Source organism: Notechis scutatus, chromosome 4 (genome assembly GCF_049901735.1).
Source record: "Notechis scutatus isolate UNSWTSFEM ecotype Mainland chromosome 4, rNotScu1.2, whole genome shotgun sequence".
NCBI classification, from domain to species: Eukaryota; Metazoa; Chordata; class Lepidosauria; order Squamata; family Elapidae; genus Notechis; species Notechis scutatus.
In genome coordinates, this window is record NC_142012.1 from 7,023,644 (window position 1) to 7,044,022 (window position 20,379).

Below are 20,379 nucleotides of genomic sequence, written 5' to 3' on the forward strand. Positions count from 1 at the left end.
TTAATATGTGCACAAGATGTACCCAGTTGACACACTGTATAACTGAAAGATGGATTTTTAAAATTAAAATAAAAACTTTTTAAGAAAGAAGAAGAACGATTGCAAGAACTGGAATGGCCAGTCCAGAGAAAAAAAGGACCAGGGTTGACAGGATACCAGTATTCCAGTATTTGAGGAGCTGCCCCAAAGAAGAAGGGGTGCTCAACCTGTTTTCCAAAGCACCAGAAGGTAAGATAAGAAGCAACGGATGGAAACTAATCAAGGAGAGAAGCAATCTGGAAATAAGAAGAAACTTCCTGAGAATAATTGACCGGATTGGAACGGGATAGCCTTCAGATGTTGTGGGCGTTTCATGACTGGAGGTTTTTAAGAAGAGACTGGACAGCCACTTGTCTGAAATCGTATAGGTTCTCCTGCTTGGGCAGGTTGGACTAGACCAGGGGTCCCCAACCACCGGTCCCCGGACCGGTACCGGTCCGTGGATCATTTTTTACTGGGCCGCAAAGCTTGGGCACCGCCATCTTGTTTCGACAGCGCTTCCGGGTTTTTGGTTGGAAAGTGCTTCTGGTTTTTCAGTTGGAAAGCGGCGTTTGGGTGCTCGCGCCTTAGTTTCGTCGAAGGGGGGGGGCTTCGAACGAAGAGCCGTCCCGATGGTGGTGGAGTCTCACGTTACTCAGGTACCGGTCCGTGGAAGAATAAATAATCGTGACACCGGTCCCTGGTTTGAAAAAGGTTGGGGGCCACTGGACTAGACGACCTCCAAGGTCCCTTCTAGTTCTTCCGATTAATCAAATCCATCCCAGAGGACACTGGGTTGGGGGGCAGTTGTGTGTGTGTGGGGGGAGATCAGCGCTCTGCACAAGCCCTTATGCTCCCTTTGACTCCACACATCTGTCTTCGGAACAAACCTGACTCAGATGCTTTCTTTAAGATCCTTCTCTTTTTTTTTTCCCCAATAAAGAAATGGAAACACATGGAGGGATGGTCCCTCGCTGCCAAATACCACGTTAATTCTAAAAAGGCTCTTTTCATTAGATGATCTATACACAAGGACTACACAGATTACAAAAGCAGAAAATTAAATTGTAAAAACTGTACGGCGAAGCCTCGGAGAGAGAGAGAGGGAGGGAGGGAGGGAGAAAGGGTATCGGGGAGGCCAATCCTTCCTTCTCCTCCTGCCTTTGCTGAGCTCAGCCAAGGAAGCAAAAGGCTGCAGGGTTTTCATCATGTATAATGGATAGGCCACCAAGCGGGCGAGATCTTTATCACCTTCCAAACCTCGGCCCTCACCAATCGTTCCCAGGGCGATTCAGAAGACGGGAATGAAGGCCTTTGCCTGTCCTGGTCTTCCTTCTCTTAGCCCTCTGGGATATTTTCCATAATTCCTCTTTTGCAGCCCCAGGCCAGCCCATCCGAAGGAGTGCGGGAATTGCATTAGCCTGCCGCATTTCGAAAGAAAAAAGGGGTGGTTGCAAAAAAGGGAATTCTCCACCCCAAAAACGGATGCTTGGGTGTTTGGGCCTTCCCCCATCGCTGGTCTCTAGCCAGATAATGGCCATTGTTTAGTTTAGTTTACTTTATTGTCGTTGCACCTCGTACAACAAAATTAAATATCATTTTCAATGTACATTATGACTATGAAAACGCACACACACAAACACATCCTTCGCTATGCAATTGAACTGAAAACCCCTGATATTGCATTCATATTGCACTATATAGTAGAATCCAATAGAATTACTGCCCTGGGATAGAAGCTGTTTTTCAGCCTGTTTGCCCTTGTTTCTATTATTATCCTGTACCATCTGCCAGATGGTAATAGTTCAAAAAAAGGGGTGCCCAGATGAGATGGATCTTTGAGGATGTTTTAAACTTTCTTAAGGCAGCAGGAGCTATAAAGCTCTTCCAAAGAGGGGAGAGGGCAACCCATGATCTTCTGGGCAATGACATTAACCCTCTGGAGTGCTGTCCTATCTGCCCCTGTGCAATTGGCAAACCATACAGAGGTGCAGTAAGTTAAAATGCTCTCTATGGTGCAGCAGTAGAAGGTCACCAGCAGTTTTTCATTCAGTTGTTGTTTTCCGAGAAGCCTCAGGTGGTATAATCTCTGCTGGGCCCTTTTGATCAGGGCTGCAATGTGAGCAGCTCAGGTCAGGTGCTCTTTTAGGGCAACACCCAGAAACTTAAAACTGGCCACTTGTTCCACTCGGTCTCCATTGATAAACAAGGCTGGATGTCTGATCTGTTCCTTCTATAATCCACTATAAGCTCCTTGGTCTTATTGGTGTTGAGGGCCAAGTTATTGTCTCCACATCATGAAAGCAACTTCTCTGTACTCACAGAGGAAAAACATACTCCACGGGGCTAAAACATATAAAGAACAGTTGCTGGACAGTTGGGTATGTCTAGTCTAGTGAATAGAGAGACTGGGGCTGAAATGGTAGCAGTCTTCCAATATTTGACAGCCTGCCACCAGAAAGAATCCTCCAAAGCACCTGAATGGAGGACAAGAAGCAACAGATGGAAACCAACCAGGGAGAGATGCAACCTGGAACTAAGGAGGGATTTCCTGACAGTGAGAACAATTAACCAGTGGAACAGCTTGCCACCAGAAGTTGTGAAAAAGAAACCTAAAATGAAAAGATGGTTTAAAAAAAAAAGCCCTTGTCTTCCAGAGCTCCTCCTGGGAGGGGGTTTCATTGTATTTATTTATCTATTGGATTTCTATCTCATCTTTATTAGCGCGTGAGTAACTCAAAGCAGCGAACGAATCTCATCCTTCTTCCTCCTCCTATTTTCCCCACAACAGTCCTGTGAGGCACGTTGGGCTGAGGGAGAGAAGGGACTGTCGTGGGTTGTCTGAATCCTTCTGAAGCGAGATACCCCTTCTTGAGGGTTCTGCCTGCACCCCAGACGGTAGTGAGGCCATTGCTTCCAGTACTTTGGGGCAATTTCAAATAGTTTTGCCATCCCGGCAGTCGCATCTCTGGGCCTAATTCCTAGTGAGTCTGACCAAGGGCTGGTCCTCAAGTGATGATGACCAAGCCACCTCACCCCTTTCTAGAGTGGTACCTTTTTTCTCTAGGCATAAGAGTCTGGCATTCCATACGGCCAGATGGGTGGCACATGAATGAATGAATGAATGAATGAATGAATGAATGAATGAATGAATGGCAACAGCAATGGCACCAAGAGTGATATACTCTCCACAGTGCTTTCCAGCCCTCTCTAAGTGGTCTACAGACTCAGCCTCTTGCCCCCAACGATCCGGGTCCTCATTTTACCGACCACAGAAGGATGGAAGGCTGAGTCAACATTCAGCAGGTCAGGATCGCATGGCTGGCAGTGGGCCGTGAGTTAACCTGCAATCCTGCATTCTAACCACTACACCACCCCAGCTATACATCTAAAAAACAAAATAAACAAATAAACAACATTCCTTTTTTCCTCCAGTCTTATTTTCATGCCTGTTTCTGCCTCCGACACAATCCCAACAATCCCGTTTGGACGGGTATCCAAGGGAAGAGACTGTGCCCTGTAAAAGGGCACCGGGAGACTTAAGGGAGCTATCCAACAGAAGGAGGAGGAGGGGGGGGTTCCAAGCAGCATGGTTCTTCCACATCCCCCTTGAGGTTCCTGCATCAGGCGCAGCTCCACTCCTGTCTTTCAAATGGCCCCCAACTGTTTGAGCCTCTGGATCGATGGCCCGGTGGATCTATCTGCCTGCCTGTCCCAGGAACTACAAGTCCCAACCTCCGAGAGCCTGGAAAATTAATCTCCGTCCTGTGGCACAGCAAGCAACTTTCTCCGTGGGCCCAGACGCCATCCCTCGGGCTTTGAAGAGGTGGTGGTTTTTCTGCCTATCCTATTTATTGATCCTATCATACCGATACCCCCCGGGGAGCACAGATAACTGGAACCATTAACCCGGAGGTGAACTCTGCAGCCCAGAAGGATCCTCACGCACAGTGAGAGGGGCAAAGCCGGCCGGGCACGAGAAATCTCAGCAGTTCTCCAGCATCAAGGCCTTTAGAAAGCAGGCGTGGTGGGCTCAGCCGGCCCAACGTGCCTCCCCACAGGGTCTGTCTTCCCTTTGGCCACGGGACCCCTGGGCCTCTCCCTCAAGCCACCAGCTGCTCCGAGAGAGCCAAAGAGCTTTGCCAGAGAGGAGAAGGCAGATGCAGAGTTTTCTAAGAACTGTAGCATCTTCTCTTTATCTTCAGCACCAACCCCGTTTTTTTAGCTCTTCCCTTGACACAACCCAAGGACGACGTGTTTCACCGTCTTTTTCTGGGTGCCTGGAGGTTTGGATGCAGGCTGAGGGCTGCTACTCTTCATTCCAAGCCACTTGGGGAGATTGTTTTGGTCGATAAGGCCAAAAGGGGTGGGGGTTTTTTAAAAAAAACCCACGGAGGCTTTGGGTGACTGACAGGGTGCTTAGTTGGTACTCTAATCTGGTGGACGCTTTTATTAAATGAACTAGCTCGATACCTGTGCTTCGCTACAAAACTATGTGGTCAGGCTTAGTTTTTGCCTCTGCCTACCAGCATCCATCGGTATTCCTCTGGCTAGCGTCCTGTCAGTGTGTGAGAGAAGTTGAGGTCTGTTTGGAAACTAAAACAGTATTTGCTGTGTGAGCAAAAAGGAGACAGCAAGGAGCCTGGGCGTGGCTTAGCTCAACTGTTCTGTACTAAAGCTGCTTGCTGCTGTGAAACTGAAACTCCTCTCCTCTGCTTGTGTTTTGCATTTGGAAGAGATTTCTTTTCAGGGGGGAAGGAGAGTAGAACTCCTTAGCATCAGAGCGTGTTGATAATAATATGCGAAATACTAATGCTCCGATGGTCATTTCGAAAAATCCTTTTTTAGTGAGCCAAGAGGAACATACATGCCAAAATTAGCTATATATATATATATATATATATATATATATATATATATATATATATATATATATATATATATATATATATATATATATATAGTATTCATATATATGGTATATATATGGTATATAGGTATCTATACAGAAGCCTGATGATGGCAGATGAGATTCTGCCGAAACGTTGTTACAACTTTAAAAGCACAACTACAATGACGTGGGAAAATACCCGAACAAAGCTGAATACCATACATGTAAGTACCCGCGAAAACTTAAGAATATATATGTGTGTGTGTACACACACACACACACACACACACACTTATTAATAAAAGGAAAAAACGGCCCAATTTTAATCGCTCGCTTTATTCTTATTTTGCTGCCGTCTTGAGCACCACTCTTTAAATGTGGAAAAGCCGAGGATTAACAGAAGTTATTTTTATCATCAGAAGTTCGGGTGTCCCCAGTGAAAAATCTCATGTTTGCAACCAGAAGAAAAGGCCGAGGAGAGGCATGCAAGTGGCTGACCCTCCTCCTCTCTTAGGAGAATCCTGGCTGGAAGTTGGAGAAACAAACGGAGGAGCCAAACTCTCCCAGACGGGAAGGGGGGCAGGCGGGGAGAACAACCAGGAATGAAGGGGAATCTTCAACACAAATCAGAGATGATGGGGGGTGTAGGATGGGGAGGGGCTTTGATGATTTAAACCAGGGGTCCCCAAACTTGGCCACTTTTAAGACTTGTGGACTTCAACTCCCAGAATTCTCCAGCCAGCTATTCTGGAAGTTGAAGTACACAAGTCTTAAAGGTGCCAAGTTTGGAGACCCCCTGCTTCAGGGCCACAACATGGCTGTCGGGCTGGCTGGGGAATTCTGGGAGTTGAAGTCCACAAGTCTTAAAGGTGCCAAGTTTGGAGACCCCCTGCCCTAGAAAGTCACTTTGCAGTCTGGCAAACACACCCAGGTCAGGCTGGGGCTGTAGGGAGCCCCTCCAGGCCTAGAGGAAGAGCACACACCCCCCCTCTTGGGGAAAGAGGGCTCAAGGACCACCCTCCTTGCTCAATGGCTGGCCTGGTCGGTCCACAAGGAGCCAGGCAGCCTCAGCATCCGGGTGGCCCTCTTTCCCTGCTCTGTGTCCCCTCCCCAAGCAGCCTCCCCAAGAGGCTCCGGGCGAGAAGCCTTCCTCCACAACCACCACCACCGGGGCTGCTGCGGCAGCTCTTATCAGGGCCGCCGTGTTTATCATCCTGCACAGAGTTCAGGGAGCCCAGGAGGAGGGTCAGGTGTGGGTCAGGGCGTGGTGCTGCCCGGCTGCTTATCAGCAGTGAAAAAGTGATTCCACCTGGTTTGTTTCTGGCTGTTAAGCACGGCAGGGTCAGCCAGCGTAGCAGCAGGTCAGCCAGAGTTCACCGTTCCTCGGGCCTGACTTTATCAGCCGCCGGGAGTTCATCAACTTTTTCCACCTTGCAAGGAGCCTGTTTCCTGAGGGGAGAGCTCAGCCCCTCCTCGCCCTCTCCCTGGGCCCGGCCGGCCAGCGGCCTCCCTCCCTCCCTGAGCTGGCATGTGCTGGCTCACGACAGCCACTCCCCGGGCGGGCAGCGCAAGGGAGCCAACGACAGCCCTTGTCAGCACGGCTTCAAGCTCCGGGCAACCTTCCCTTGCCAGAGTCCCCAACGGAGCAGGCGTGGCGGGTGTGCTCCGGGCAACTTGCCCCGCCAACCGCTCAACCGGTCTGGCGTGGAGCAGAGGCCCCTGTTCTCGGTGGCTCCAGAGAGGCGGGCACCTGCTCCAAATGGACACGGGGATGGCTCAGCTTCACCCAAGCAGGAAATTCCCCCCTCCCCCGGGGGAACCTCAGGGGCTTTCCAGGGCTGGCTGGAGGGGAGGGACACCAGCCCTTCAGGGCACAGGTCAACCAAGGCAGGCAGGGATTGCCCAAAGTGTGTGTGTGTGTGTGTGTGTTCCTCTTGGGGGGTGGGAGGGGGAAGAAGCTGCTTCACTGATGAGCCAAAGGACGCAATGTTTTGGGGAGGCCTCGTCTGCCTGCCAGGAAGGTGGCCCTGCACCCCCTGAGCTCCAAGAAGCAGATCCAGAGCCCAACCATCCGCTGACCATCTGCAGCTGGACCAGGACTTTTGCAAGAGGGGCTGCTCCCCCTTCTTCTCCCTTTGGGGTGGGGGGAGATGCAAATAAAGGAGGGGGGCTCTTTTGGCAAAGGCTGCAAGTGCAGCTATTTTATCCCCCCCTCCTCCCCCAGTCTCTCGGCCCGCTTTCAGCACCCCCAATCCTGAGTCCCCTCCCCCCTCAGCCGGATTCGAAAAGGCAACATAGCTCCAGCTAAGTGGGCACTCTCCTTGCCCAGCCCTTGTGATGCCATCCGGCCCTACACAGCACCCCAGGCCGCACAAATCCAATGCCCAGAAAAGCCCTCTGCATACACAGTGGGCACCGCAGCGCCTCTTTTCCCTGCTGCCCTTGAGAGGCCGTCCTTCTGCGGCTGGCGAGGGTCCCCCCCGGCTGTGCCGCAGGTGCCGGGTTGCACAAGCCAAAAGCCAGCTAGCTGCCACCCATGAACCTCTCTGCCGGCTGGCACCCGGAGGCGCCGGCCTTTTGCCACAGGCGAGCAGAGCTCTTTTGTGGGTTTGCAGCCCCGGTTTCCCACCTGCTGGGGGTCCTGCGATGCCCGAGGAAGGCAGCTCCACCGGCTGGGATGTAGCCACCAGCAGGTTAATTGCAACTCCTTGTCAAACACACATGCACGCACGCACACACACACACAGCGCTACTTGGTTCAACTCCCAGTGACCTCACCTACTTGTTTTTTTGCAGCATCTGGAGATTTCTGTCAGCAAAACCGAAAGGCCAGGCGGAGTTCAAGGTAAGAGTTCTCGGGAAGGAAAAAGGCCGCCTGGATTTCAATGGCCTCGAAAGCACCAGGCAGCTCTCCACACAGCCAGCCTTTGCTCTCTCTGTGTGTGTGTCTGTGTGTGTGTGTGTGTGTGTGTGTGTGTGTGTGTGTGTAAGGAGCCCCTCGCCTGCTGTGACCCCCATTCCAGGGGGAGACTCCTTGAGGGGCCCTTGGGGCTCTCTGGGCTTGGTGGTTTTCTTGCAGAAGTTTCGTGACCCAAAGTAGGGTAAGATTGTCCATCTAGCCAATGTTCTCCCTAGCAAAGAGGATGTGGCTAACCTAGTTTGGGTGATGAAATATTTGCAAGGAAACCACCAGGCTCAGAGAGCGTCAAAGGTAAAGGTTTATGGCTCTAGGGGGGCGCTGCTCGTCTCCGTTACAAAGCCGAAGAAGAGCCAGCGCTGTCCGAAGACGTCTCCGTGGTCACGCGGCCGGCACAACTAAATGCCGAAGGTGCACGGAATGCTGTTCCCTTCCCACCAAGGTGGTCCCCTATTTTCCTACTTGCATTTTTTTTTTATGTGCTTTCAAACTGCCAGGCTGGCAGAAGCTGGGACAAGGAATGGGAGCTCACGCCGTGACGCGGCGCTAGGGATTCGAACCGCCGACCTTTCTGATTGATAAGCTCAGCGTCTTAGTCACTGAGCCACCAGGTCCCTTTCGGAGAGCGTCAAGGATCCCTCAATTCCTCATCTTCCTCCTCCTCCTCTCTGCAAACCCCACTCCCTTCAAGCACTGAAGATTGTTACCTAGTTTGGTTAGGAAACGTCTGCAAGAAAACAGCCAAGCTCAGAGAGCACCAAGGACATCTCTTTTCAATCCTGGGGTTGCAAATAATCTCCTTTATTGCTACCTCCAACTTGGTCACGTGGCCACGGGGGATGCTGCAACGGGGAAAGCTGGCACTATGTCACTCTTTTAAGTGCCGTTGCAACTTTGAACGCTCACTAAATGAACCGTTGTAAGCCAAGGACTGCATTGGTATAAATGCCAATCTCCAGGTGCAAAGGAACGGCATCCCGGCCGTCGGGGACTGGACTGGGAGGCGGGTCTGGAAGACCAGGGAGGGATTGAAGGGTGGAAAGGAAGACCTGGGCAACCGCAGGCATGCCAGCCGGGTGGTTGTGAAAGGAGGGCAAGGGCGCCCAAAGAGATTGTGAGCCACACAACAAGACACGGCGGAGCCGACCTGGGCTGGCCTCCAACGAGCCTGGCCTTATCTCCTCTCCTGACAGGCATCCTCCTCCGGAGGGAGTGCCAGGGACACAGGGCACCTCGACCTGGGCAAAGTGTGATAGCCCCATGAATAGAAGGCGAAAGGCATGCCCACGATTGACCCCACCCGCAAATGACTCCTCGGTGGCTCCCCTACTGGCTCGGAAGGGCGTGTCAAGGCGGGCACCAATGCATAGAAGAAATATGTCAGCCAGTAAGAATTGGGAAGGAGGCTTCAGGGCTGCCCTGGGTGTCTCCAGTGGTCCACTTGAACCCTTTCTCCATCCATGTGGGGAGATAATAATTATCGACAGTACAAGACAGAGTTGGAAGGGACCTCCGAGGTCTTCTAGCTCAACCCCGTGGCTGGCTCTACCTTCCTTCTCCCAGGGCAGTGTCCTTAGTCCTTCCAGGGTCTCTCTGGCCCACATCTGTGGGCTTCAGGTCCCACCCATCCATGCTGCTGGAGGATACACACACACACACCCCTGTGTGCCAGGCTGGCTGCCATTCCCCCATTTCAGCCCCACCAGTGAAGCAGGGCTCCCCCGAGGACTTCCAGCCTCTCTCCTCCAGAGCAAGCTGGCAGGTGAGTCCTTTCCCAGACAGGTGCTGATCTGCCCCCCCATTTCTCTTCCTGGGCTTTCCAGGAGATCAGCCCCAGGAGGGGGAAGGAAATCCCTTCGCCGTCATCTGATCAACCCAAGGGAAGCGGTCCAACTTGGCAGCTTGGCACGGGGGCCTGGCGCTCATCCTAGCCCTCCGAGGGACGTTCAGGCAGAAAAAATCCTTGTTCCGGGAAGGAATCTCTTCTGCCCAAACTTGTTTCCCTTGGGGGTGGGGGTAGGGGCCCTGACCTGATCCTATAAGGCAGGGGTGTCCGACCTTGGCAACTTTAAGACTTGTGGACTTCAACTCCCAGAATTCCTCAGCCAACAAAGCTGGCTGAGGAATTCTGGAGTTGAAGTCCACAAGTCTTAAAGTTGCCAAGGTTGGACACCCCTGCTATAAGGGGCTCCCAACCTGCCTCACACCGAGCACAAGCAAAAAAGGGTCACGTTTCACCCCAGGCTCTTCCATCTCCCGGCTGCAAATGTTGGACTTGGCCCTTCTCCCAGCAGCCTCTCACTCGCAGTGACTTCCAAAAGGGATCCCTGCTGCTCCGGTGGGGTCTCAACATGGCTCCTTCCCTGGCCGTCGTCTCCTGGCTGGCCTCTGACGGCAGGGTGGGACGTCACCCAGGGGTGGGACTCAAAAATCGCTGCCCGGTTGCTGGGTGGGCGTGGCCATGATGGGCGTGGCCTACCGGAACTTCCGAGAGGGCCATTTTTCGCCTTCCCGGAATCCGGAGGCTTCCCTCGAGCCTCTGGGAGGGAGAAAACGGCCTCCCTTGGGCTCCGGAAGCCAAAAACAGGCCCGTTTCCGGACTTTCAGAAGGCCCATTTTCCTCCCTCCCAGAGCCTCCACGCAGACCCTGCCCTTATCTGCATCCAAAACAGCCCGCATGGAGACTCCTGGGAGGGGCGGGGTGGGGTGGGCGGGGCCAGCCGGTCGGTTCAACTACAGGTTCGTCAAACCGGGTGTAAATTTAACACCCGGTTCGTTCAAACTGGTCTGAACCGGCTGAATCCCACCCCTGGCGTCACCCCCCCCCCCTTGAGCTTTCCAGCCACCTCAACCAGGAGAAAACAGCCAGTCCTCTCTCCACCCCCTTCGGCTCTGTCAGGACCAGGCCTGGCTCCTCTGGGAAGGTCAATTCAGCAGCTGGACAGCCTCCCCTTCCTTGGTTAGGGCCCCAACCCAACGGGAGCCCCACCCTGGCTGAGTCCCAGGCTGTGCTGAGACCCCCACCAACGGACCGGACCCGGGAGCTGGTTATAAAGGTCGGATTACCCTTGATCTAACAGGACAGCTGGAGAGCTGTGGCCCCCTTTGACCCTGCCCAGACCGAAATGCAGGTTTTACTTCCCAGAGGGAGGGGCTGTGCAGCCTTTCCCTTCTGACCTTGTTTCATCCTCTCCTCTTTGCATGTATTTATTTTCTGGCCCAGGAGGGGCTTTTGCTTGTGTCTTGCATTAAACCCCAAAGAGAAGAAAGCACTTCACGTTTTTTTGTTAGCAAGTCCCCCTTGCATTTATTATCCAATTATTTCCCCCTTTTGTCTCTTGTTCCGTCCCTCGGGCAAAAGGCAGCCTTTAAATCAGTAGCAACTCCAAGGAATGTAAGAAGAAGAAGCCAGAGTGGCTGAATGCAGAAACTGGGAGGCTTTTGGGGGGGGCCACAGGATACGCCCAAAGGCAGGCAGGCAAGCAGGCGGGCAGGCAGCCCACCTGCCATCAAGGCCTCTCTGGGCAGCCAAGAGGGGTCCTGGCAGAGCCAAAGGGGATTGAGATAGGACTAGGTCAGCACAAAAGCTTTATGCTCTAAGGCGGTGGTGGCTAACCTTTTGGGGCTCCTATGTGCGTGCATTAGCGCGCGTGCACTTGTGTGCCAGCATCCAGAATGCAATGTGCCCCCCCATGCCCCCTGCTCATGCACGCACAATTCATCCCCCGCCACCCCCTTACCTGCACTGCAACTAACAGCTGGTTTTTCGGCTGGTTTGAGGCCTTTTCCGGCCTCCCAGAGGCTTGGAAAAAGCCTCTGCGAGGGGCCTATTATTCGTCCTGAAAAGCCTTGCAGAGGCTTTTTTCCAAGCCACTGGGAGGCCGAAAAAGGCCTCAAACCAGCCGAAAAATCAGTTGTGAGGCGCACGCATGCGCAGTGAGGTAAGTCTGCCTGCGGCTCACGTACCGGCACAAATGGCTCTGCGTGCCAAAGGTGCTTTTTCCAAAAGGCGAGCGGACTTTCTTGCCTTTTTCTTTTCCTCCCTCTGGAAATGTTCACCTCTGATCCGAGAAGCTTCCTCGGTTCTAAAAAAAAAAAAAGCCAGCTAAAGCCCTAAATAACTTAGAACTGAGGAAGCTTCTTGGATGAGAAGTGAAATGTTTTCAGAGGGGGGGAAAAAAAACCCAAGAACTTCCAATTGCCTCTTGGGAGAAATCTGCCTCTTCTCTCCTGGCCCGGATGGGGGCTGGAAACCTCAGGAGGGAGATGGCGCCCCACCCTGAAAACCTGAGGGAGCCCCGAGCTGGAGGGGGCCGCCCGAGGCCCAATGGTGGAAACAGCCCTCAACGAGAATATTATTTATTTTTATTCAATGTCTACTCCCTCCGTCTCACCTACGTGACTCTGGGCAATTTAGCGCAAGATGAGTGGCAGGAGAAGTCCCCGGGGATCCTTGTCCCCAGCCCTGCGGGGAGGAGTGACCTCCTGGCCTGAGGGAAAATGGAGGCTTCAGACGGGCCTAGTAGAAGGCAAGGTGATGGGGCATATCTAGAGGGCCCTTTTTAATGTCCTGCTGTGTTTAAAATATTTCCGTTTTAAAGCAGAGGTCTCCCTCCTTGGCAACTATCCAAAACTGGTGGACTCCAACTCCCAGAATCCTCCAGGCAGCCAAAAGTTCGCAACTTTTAAGACGGGTGGACTTCTATAATAGGATGGAATTATGTTATATAATTCAATATAAGGAAATGAATTGTACGATCCCAGGTTTGTTCAAATAGAGATTTGCTCGATAAGAAATAGATACGTTTTTAGTTGGGTCTAACAATGATGCAATAATAACACAATATAACATAATATGTACAGTTGAACTTATGTAATATGAATGTATGTTTGGAAGGGAAGACCGTTGATACTGTGACATTGCACAAAGGAAACGTACCAACCGACACACTGTATTTTGGAAGATGGTTTTATGTTGATGTTTTATGTTTGTGTTTGTTAGTGTTTGTCTTTTAAAAAAAATAAAAAACTTTTTTTTTTTAAATAAGACTGGTGGAGTTCAACTCCCAGAATTCTCCAGGCAGCTATGCTGCCTGGAGAATTCTGGGAGTTGAAGTCCACCAGTCTTAAACTTGCCAAGTTTAGGGACCCCTGTTTTAAAATATAGCATTTGGGGTGGATCTCTTGCCCTGCAGGGGAAGGAAGGCTTTTCCCATATAGGTGGTCCTCCACTTACAACCACAATTGAGCCCCAAATTTCCACTGCTAAGCAGGACAGCTATTGAGTAAGTTTCGTCCCCTGTTTACGACCTTTCTTGCTACAGCTGTTAAGCGGATCCCTTGCTGCCGTGGTTCAGTTAATCACACAGCCACTAAATGAATCTGGCTTCCTCCTTGATTTCGCTTGCCAGAAGGTCGCAAAAGGGGAATCACGTGAACACTGGAGGCTTTGAAGAAGAGGCCGGATAGCCACTTGTCTGAAATCGTATAGGTTCTCCTGCTTGAGCAGCGGGCTGGACTAGAAGACCTCCAAGGTCCCTTCCGGCTCAATTCTGATTGATTGATTGATTGATTCGAGGACTCTGCAACTGTCGTACATCCATGCCAGCTGCCAAGCAGCCGAATTTTGATCCTGTGAACCAGGGGACGATGCAACGGTCATTAAGGGCGAAAAAATAGTCCCTTTGTGATGGCCCAGGGTGGTGGGATACAAAATACAGTCATAAAAAACAGGTGAAGCCCCTTTTATTCCTTCACTTTGCTTCCAAGCTCCAAATATCCTTGACTGAAGACAAAAAACTCCCACACAAACAGTTACAAGAAGGAGGAAAAAACCAACACAAGCCAGGCAAGATAAGGGCTAGAGGACGTCCACAGATGACAGAACACACACTGGGAAGGACATCAAACTCAGAGAGGAACCATAAACTAGAGATACTTCCATGCTTTATTTCCAGCGCTGCGCCCATACGCATGTCCATCCTCTTATTCAGTTGCCACAGCTGCAGCCCATGAAGAAGTTCAAAGCTCTCTCCTCCCGAGTAGACCATGTCTCTCCCTTATCCTCTCCTCCCTGCATGCCCTAGGATGGAGAAGGGATGGGCCTGGGTCCTCCTCTGACTGCCCAGCCGGCCTCTGCCCTTCCCCAGCCTCTTCTACAACCCACGGAGCCACACTTCCACTCCGTCAGCGGTTCCTTCTCTCCCTCAGAGTCAGTCTCCACCAGGGGCATGACAGAACCCCTTTTCTCAATCCCGTTGTAACTTCAGTCACTAAACGAACTGTTGTAAGTCAAGGACTACCTGTTGCTGCCCCATCGTCCCTTTCGATCCCTCTCTGGCTGTGGCTGCCCGCCAGCAGTTGCATTGCCTGAAGCCGACGCATACACACCCCAAAAGCAAATAATACAGTTAGAAGGGACCTTGTAGGTCATCTAGTCCAACCCCGCTCCCCCCAAAGCAGATTTTGCAATGGGGGAAAGGGGCTTTATTGGCAGAGGCCCACCCAGAGGACAGAGGCACCTAGCAAATACAACGCACCTTCATTTCTCTCCCTGCAAAATAATTTCATCCTAATTAGTAGGAGGAAAGTCGAGAACTACCTGTATATATTCTCTAGGGCCAGGACTGTAAACCTGCTGTGCAAAACACACACACACACACACCCATCACCCGGAGCGCAAAGCCAGCATCCAGCCCAAGCGACGGAGCCGAGGAAACAAGAGTCCCAGGGACCGACTGCTGCCACAAGCCCCCACCCTGGCTGTCACCCTGAGCTTCTGGGTGGGTGGGGGGTGAGGGAGGTCAGCAGAGAGACCCCAGCCTCGTCAAAGGGTCCAACATATCCCTGGGGGAGCAGGGCTGGTCGAGCCCTGCATGCGACTCTGGAAAACAACCAGTCCGGTGGTTTTAATTCAAAACGTGCATCTGGAATTGGAGGGGAGGGGGGAAGATAACTTTTTCAGGCCAAAAAATGGAGACCCTCCAGCTGGGAGGCCAAGATGGACAGAGAGACGGGAGGGGGAGGGAGTCCCCCCCCCGCACCCTCCTGTTCTTGTTCCCACAGCACCCCCTGCTGGGGGAAAGACGGGGCGGGCGGGGGGGGGAGGGTGAGAGAAGAGCCACCTGGGGAAAACATCTGGCAGAAAAGCACATTCCGTCCCCAGCTGCTGAGCCGTGTCCCTGCAAATAAAAATTCAAAGCGGCGTCTGAAACTTGAAAACAGACTCCGCTCTCCTTGAGGACGATGGCTGGCGACGGGAGACTGGCTCCTCCAGGAGATGGAAATGAGGTCTAATCCATCATAACCTTAGCCAGGTTCGAGTGCCGCTAAAATACTTCTACAGCCACAGTCTCTGGAGATCCCTTTCCAAAACAGGGAATTGCCAAATGCATTTGAAAATGAAGTTGAGCCTTCTCCTCCTGCCCTCCCCTCCCCCCAAATTGGCCCATCTCTCTCTCTCTCTCTTCGCTCCTAAAGATGATGGCTGTGGGACCTCCAGACATTTGGAAGGCCCCGAACCAGCGAAACAACTTAGTTGGCAAGCAAGGAGCACCTGGCAAGGGCCTCTCATTCCTTCGGGCGCGTCAGGTGCCAGATCAAAGCTGGCCTTGGCTAACGGTCCTGACCTAGGTTGCCGGAATCCATCGGCGGCATCTCTATGACAGCACCGCCTCAAATGGAGACAGACCCCCAAGAATAGAAAACTCCTGATGGCCGTAACAGCTCCAAAGGTAACCATCCCAAACTGCCCTTCCCGGGACAGTTCTAGAAAATGGGCCCCAGTACTCCCGAGTAGAAAGGTCCTGCCTCATCCTTCAAGGAGGCATCTGGAAATTTACAGATTAAGAGTTGGAAGGGACCTCGTAGGTCATCTAGTCCAACCCCCAGCCCAAGCAGGAGACCTTACACCATTTCTGACCGATGGCAGTCCGGTCTCTTCTTGAAAGCTTCCAGGGATGAAGCTCCCACAACTTCTGAAGGCAACTTCTGTTCCACTGGTGGATTGTTCTGTCAGAAAATTCCTCCTTATTTTCAGGTTGAATCTCTCCTTGTTCAGTTTCCATCCATTATTCCTTGTCTGGCCTTCAGGTGCCTTGGAAAATAGCTTGACCCCCCTTCCTCCTCTCTGTGACAGCCCCTCAAATATTGGAAGACTGCTCTCATGTCTCCCTTGGTCCTTCTCTTCACTAGACTAGCCCGGCCCAGTTCCTGCAACCGTTCTTCATATGTTTTAGCCTCCAATCATCCCCTAATCATCCTGGTTGCTCTTCTCTGCACTTTTTCTAGAGTCTCAATATCGTGTTTACAGTGTGGTGACCAAAATTGGATGCACCGCTCTAGCTGTGATCTTACTAAGGGTTTATAGAATTGGAGAGGAAGAGAAGAAAGACCAGGGAAGACATGATGGCAGTGTTCCAGTATCTCAGGGGTTGCCACAAAGAAGAGGGGAGGGGGGGTCCACCTATCCTCCAAAGAACCTGAAGCGAGGACAAGAAGCAAAGGATGGAAACTGATCAAGGAAAGAAGCAACCTGGAACCAAGGAAGAATTTCATGTCAGTGCAGACAGTTAGCCAATGGAAACGGTTTGCCTCCAGAATTAGTGGGTGGTCCATCGCTGGAGGTTTTCAAGATGAGACTGGATGGCCATTTATTTGGGAGGGTAGAGGGTCTCCGGCTTGAGCGAGTGACTTGGACTAGAAGAGCTCCAAGGTCCCTTATTCTTATTCCAATCAGCAAAGATCATAACCCTCCTCAAACAGAACATGAGAATGGAGCACTCGGCCATGGAGGATTCGGATCCCAAGTTCAGAGAAGGACCAGGAAGACAATCTTGGACCATTTTTTGTGTGTGAGACCTTGCGCTGGAAAGGCACACACAACTCACACAGTACTGGTTCACAAGTCACATAGTACTAGTACACAAATGCAGCAATATTCTGATCTGGCATGCCATTCGTTGCCTGGGGGGTTTATGGGCCGAGCTGCACGTAAGCTCCAAAGTCTTAACCGCTGTCTCTGTCTTAAATTCAGAGGTTGTTTTAAGGGTCAAGGGATGTCCAACCTTGGCAACTTTAAGACTTCATAAATACATGTCCTGTTCTGACCAAGGCTTCCCAAGACCGTAATTAAGCACACGCTTAGTTAAAACAACTCTTGTTTTATTTCAACGCTGGGAATTATGTTTATTCCCAGCCTGTAATGAGTCCCAAACAGCCCCTCGAGATAAGCACCCACCTTTCTCTCCTTTGAATTGCTGCCAACAGCTAGAGAGCCAAATGAATTATAAAAAACCAACCGAAGTACAAAGTCCACACAGAGCTTCAAGGATTAATCCAAACAGAATGAACAACTTTGTTTCCTGCAAAGGTTTCCCTACCTTTGCCTGTCCTTTATCCCTTATGGGAGGGGCAATCACCTCCAAGCCTTACTCCCGAGTCACCCCTTTTGTCTCAGCTGCTCTTGCCTTCTAGCAACTCTGCGCACACACGCACTGAGAACAGACTCCCCTTGTTCCTCTGCCTCGCTGCTGCCAGACTCTGGAGGCTCCAGAGTCAGCACCCCACTCCCAGATGGTCCTGGCCCCATCTCTGCATCGGATGCAGGACCCTCGTCCGAGTTCTCTACAGAATCCCGGACTGATCCCTGTTCTTCCCCCACTGTCCAATTCCGCTGCTGTCTGCTTAGGCTGCCAGTGAATCACAACATGTCCATTATCCAACAAAAATTTAAAAAAATGCAATATATAAAAATTATAATTAAAAATAATTATTTAAAATGAAAACAAGAAACAAACTCAAAGGGCAGATTTGATGCACCACTTTTTTCTGCAGTCGGTTTTCTATCTTTCGATGACAAAGTTTGAGTAGTTCCACCTCTGTGATTTTTCACTGCAAATTCTGAGCAACTCCCCCCCCCCCCAAGTTATCCTGTTCCTCGGCCCAGCTATGCTTTTTCCAAAGGGGAAAAGCTTTCCAAGAATCTGGTTAACCGACTTGACAGTTAATTGATGGCAACAAAACGTCTGCCTCTTCAAAAGCGGAATTAAGGCCAGCTTAATTCCACAGAAGCTGGGAAAAGTCACGGCTCAGATGATAAATCCACCTGCCAGCCGGTGAGAGTTTAGCGGGGGCTGCCTGGATTTTCCGCCCTTCTTGTCTGAGAGGCTGGTTTGGAAGAGGGGAAGAGGATTCCAGCTCAGACATCCCAATGCTCAAGCCAGGAAATTGGAGCTCAGAGCCACCAGGGAGACGGGCTGCCTTCTAGGCTACTGTGGGAATCTTGCCAGGGCCAAGCGGAACCACCAATTCATCTCCATTAAAGGATGAGGGAAGTGTCCAATTAGGGAAGGAGGGCAAATATCCATCTCTCTCTCTCTCTCTCTCTCTCCTCCCTCCCTCCCCCTCTCCTATCTATTAATCATCTATCCATCCATCTATCTATCATCTCTGTCGATCATCTATCATCTATCTATCATCTAACTATCATCTATCATCTATCCATCTCCATCTATCATCTTCTATCTATCATCTATCATCTATCTCCATCTATCATCTTCTATCTATCATCTATCATCTATCATCTATTTATCATCTATCATCTATCCTTCTCTATCTATCTATCTATCTATCTATCTATCTATCTATCTATCTATCCATCTCCATCTATCATCTATCCATCTCCATCCATCTATTATCTATCTATCTATCTATCTATCTATCTATCTATCTATCTATCTATCTATCTATCTATCTATCATCTATCTATCAACTACCTCTATATGTATGTATGTATGTATGTATGTATGTATGTATGTATCATCTATCTATCTATCTATCTATCTATCTATCTATCTATCTATCTATCTATCTATCTATCTATCCCTCCATCTATCATCTATCCATCTCTCTCTCTCTCTCTCTCTCTATCCATCTCCATCCATCTATCTATCATCTATCTATTCATCTCCATCTATCTATCATCTATCCATTTCCATCTCCATCTCCATCTCCCTCCCTCCCCCTCTCTATCATCCATCATCTATCCATCTCTATCTATCATCTATTATCTATCAATCAATCTATCCATCTCTATCCATCCATCCATCCATCATCTATCATCTATCCATCCATCCATCTAGCTAGCCAGATATCATCAAATTTTTTGTATACCACATAATAAAATAAAAAAAAACACATTCCCAAACTATTCTCAACAAAGGCAGCCCACAACCGTTATAAAACTATCTTTTGATTCCCGCAGAAGCATGAATTTTGCCATACTTTTACCAACTCAACTTAACTCAACAATCAACAATCACGTAGCCAAAATATAAAATCTAGTACTTTTTAAGCAGACTTTCAGCATATATTTTGAAATTGTACCCATTTTCAGCTGAGGAGGGTTGCTCCACAGCTTCTCACCTTCATTAGAGGGAAATTTGACAGAGACAAATGCAACGTAGACGGCTGATGAAATGGAGAGGACTAACCCACCACAGCCCCTTGCAGACCCTGGAATGGTAGGCCCCAACCAAGCCTTTGGCCTGCATCAACTCAAGAAGAGCTTCCAAGTCATGGGAGCGAACTACGCTCTGGGTTGATGTTGGTTTTCTCAAACCACATGAGAAAAAAACAAAACCCAATTCCGGACATCATAGTTTGAGGGAGATTAAGACCGAAGCAGGTTCTGGAACCCTGAAACCAGGCAAGGACAAAATCTGACGAAAAGAGTTGGAGGGAACCGAGTGCACGTAAAATGGAGACAGGGACGATGAGGATGGCCGTGATTGTGTGACTTGAAGGACCTGACCGAAAATGCCAGGAACCCCTTGGAGCTGTTTCAAGCATCTGCCAGGGACATTTACAGGGCATTGAGGTAGGGTCTCCTCTCAGGGGTCCCAAACAAAGACTCCCGTTTTTTGGGTCTTAGTCCTGTCCTCTGGAGCTTCCGTCCAAATACAGGAGGAAGGTTTCTTCCATTGCGTGAAAACGGCAGGCTTTTCCAGCATGCGCGCCCCCTCTTCGCTCCCTCCAAGGCAGGGATGGTGCCCCTCTGGTTTTGGTCGAGAAGGGGAAGGCGGGAGACGGAGGAAAGGGAAAAGAGAAGGGAGCCGACCCACTTGGGGGGCCCCTCCCCATAGCCGATGGGTCCCACTCAGCATGCACACCCATGTCGGCCTTCGAAAGCGGTGGCACTGCATCATCGTGGCAGCCGGGACAAAGCGGGGTGTCTTTCATTGACAAAGATGGTTTAAATGAGAGAAAGGGCATCAGTCATTGCATCTCGGCTTCATTCAAGGCTTTCTCTCCTGCGCTGCCAAGAGGTGGCCCCTCTGCCTGGGACGCCCCACACGCAGACTGGCACAGCCTGCCTCCCCCACAAAGGGCTCGGCTGCTCCCATAGGAGCCTGCCAACCCCGAAGGCTGCCCACTCCCCACACCCCAACGGCCAACGTGTCCCTCCTGTCCACGGGTGGGGGCGTTCCTTCATGGAAGAGACCCTTTATGGGGGAGCCTGGGGGGGGGGGAAGGCGTGCAAGGGATACCAGTC

The 20,379-nt window shown here is 50.9% G+C and overlaps 1 protein-coding gene across 1 annotated transcript in view; it reads right to left on the bottom strand.

Annotated features, from left to right (window-relative positions):
• Positions 1-20,379, bottom strand: part of EXOC6B (exocyst complex component 6B) — a 237,274-nt gene that overhangs the window by 27,593 nt on the left and 189,302 nt on the right. The window lies entirely within an intron of this gene.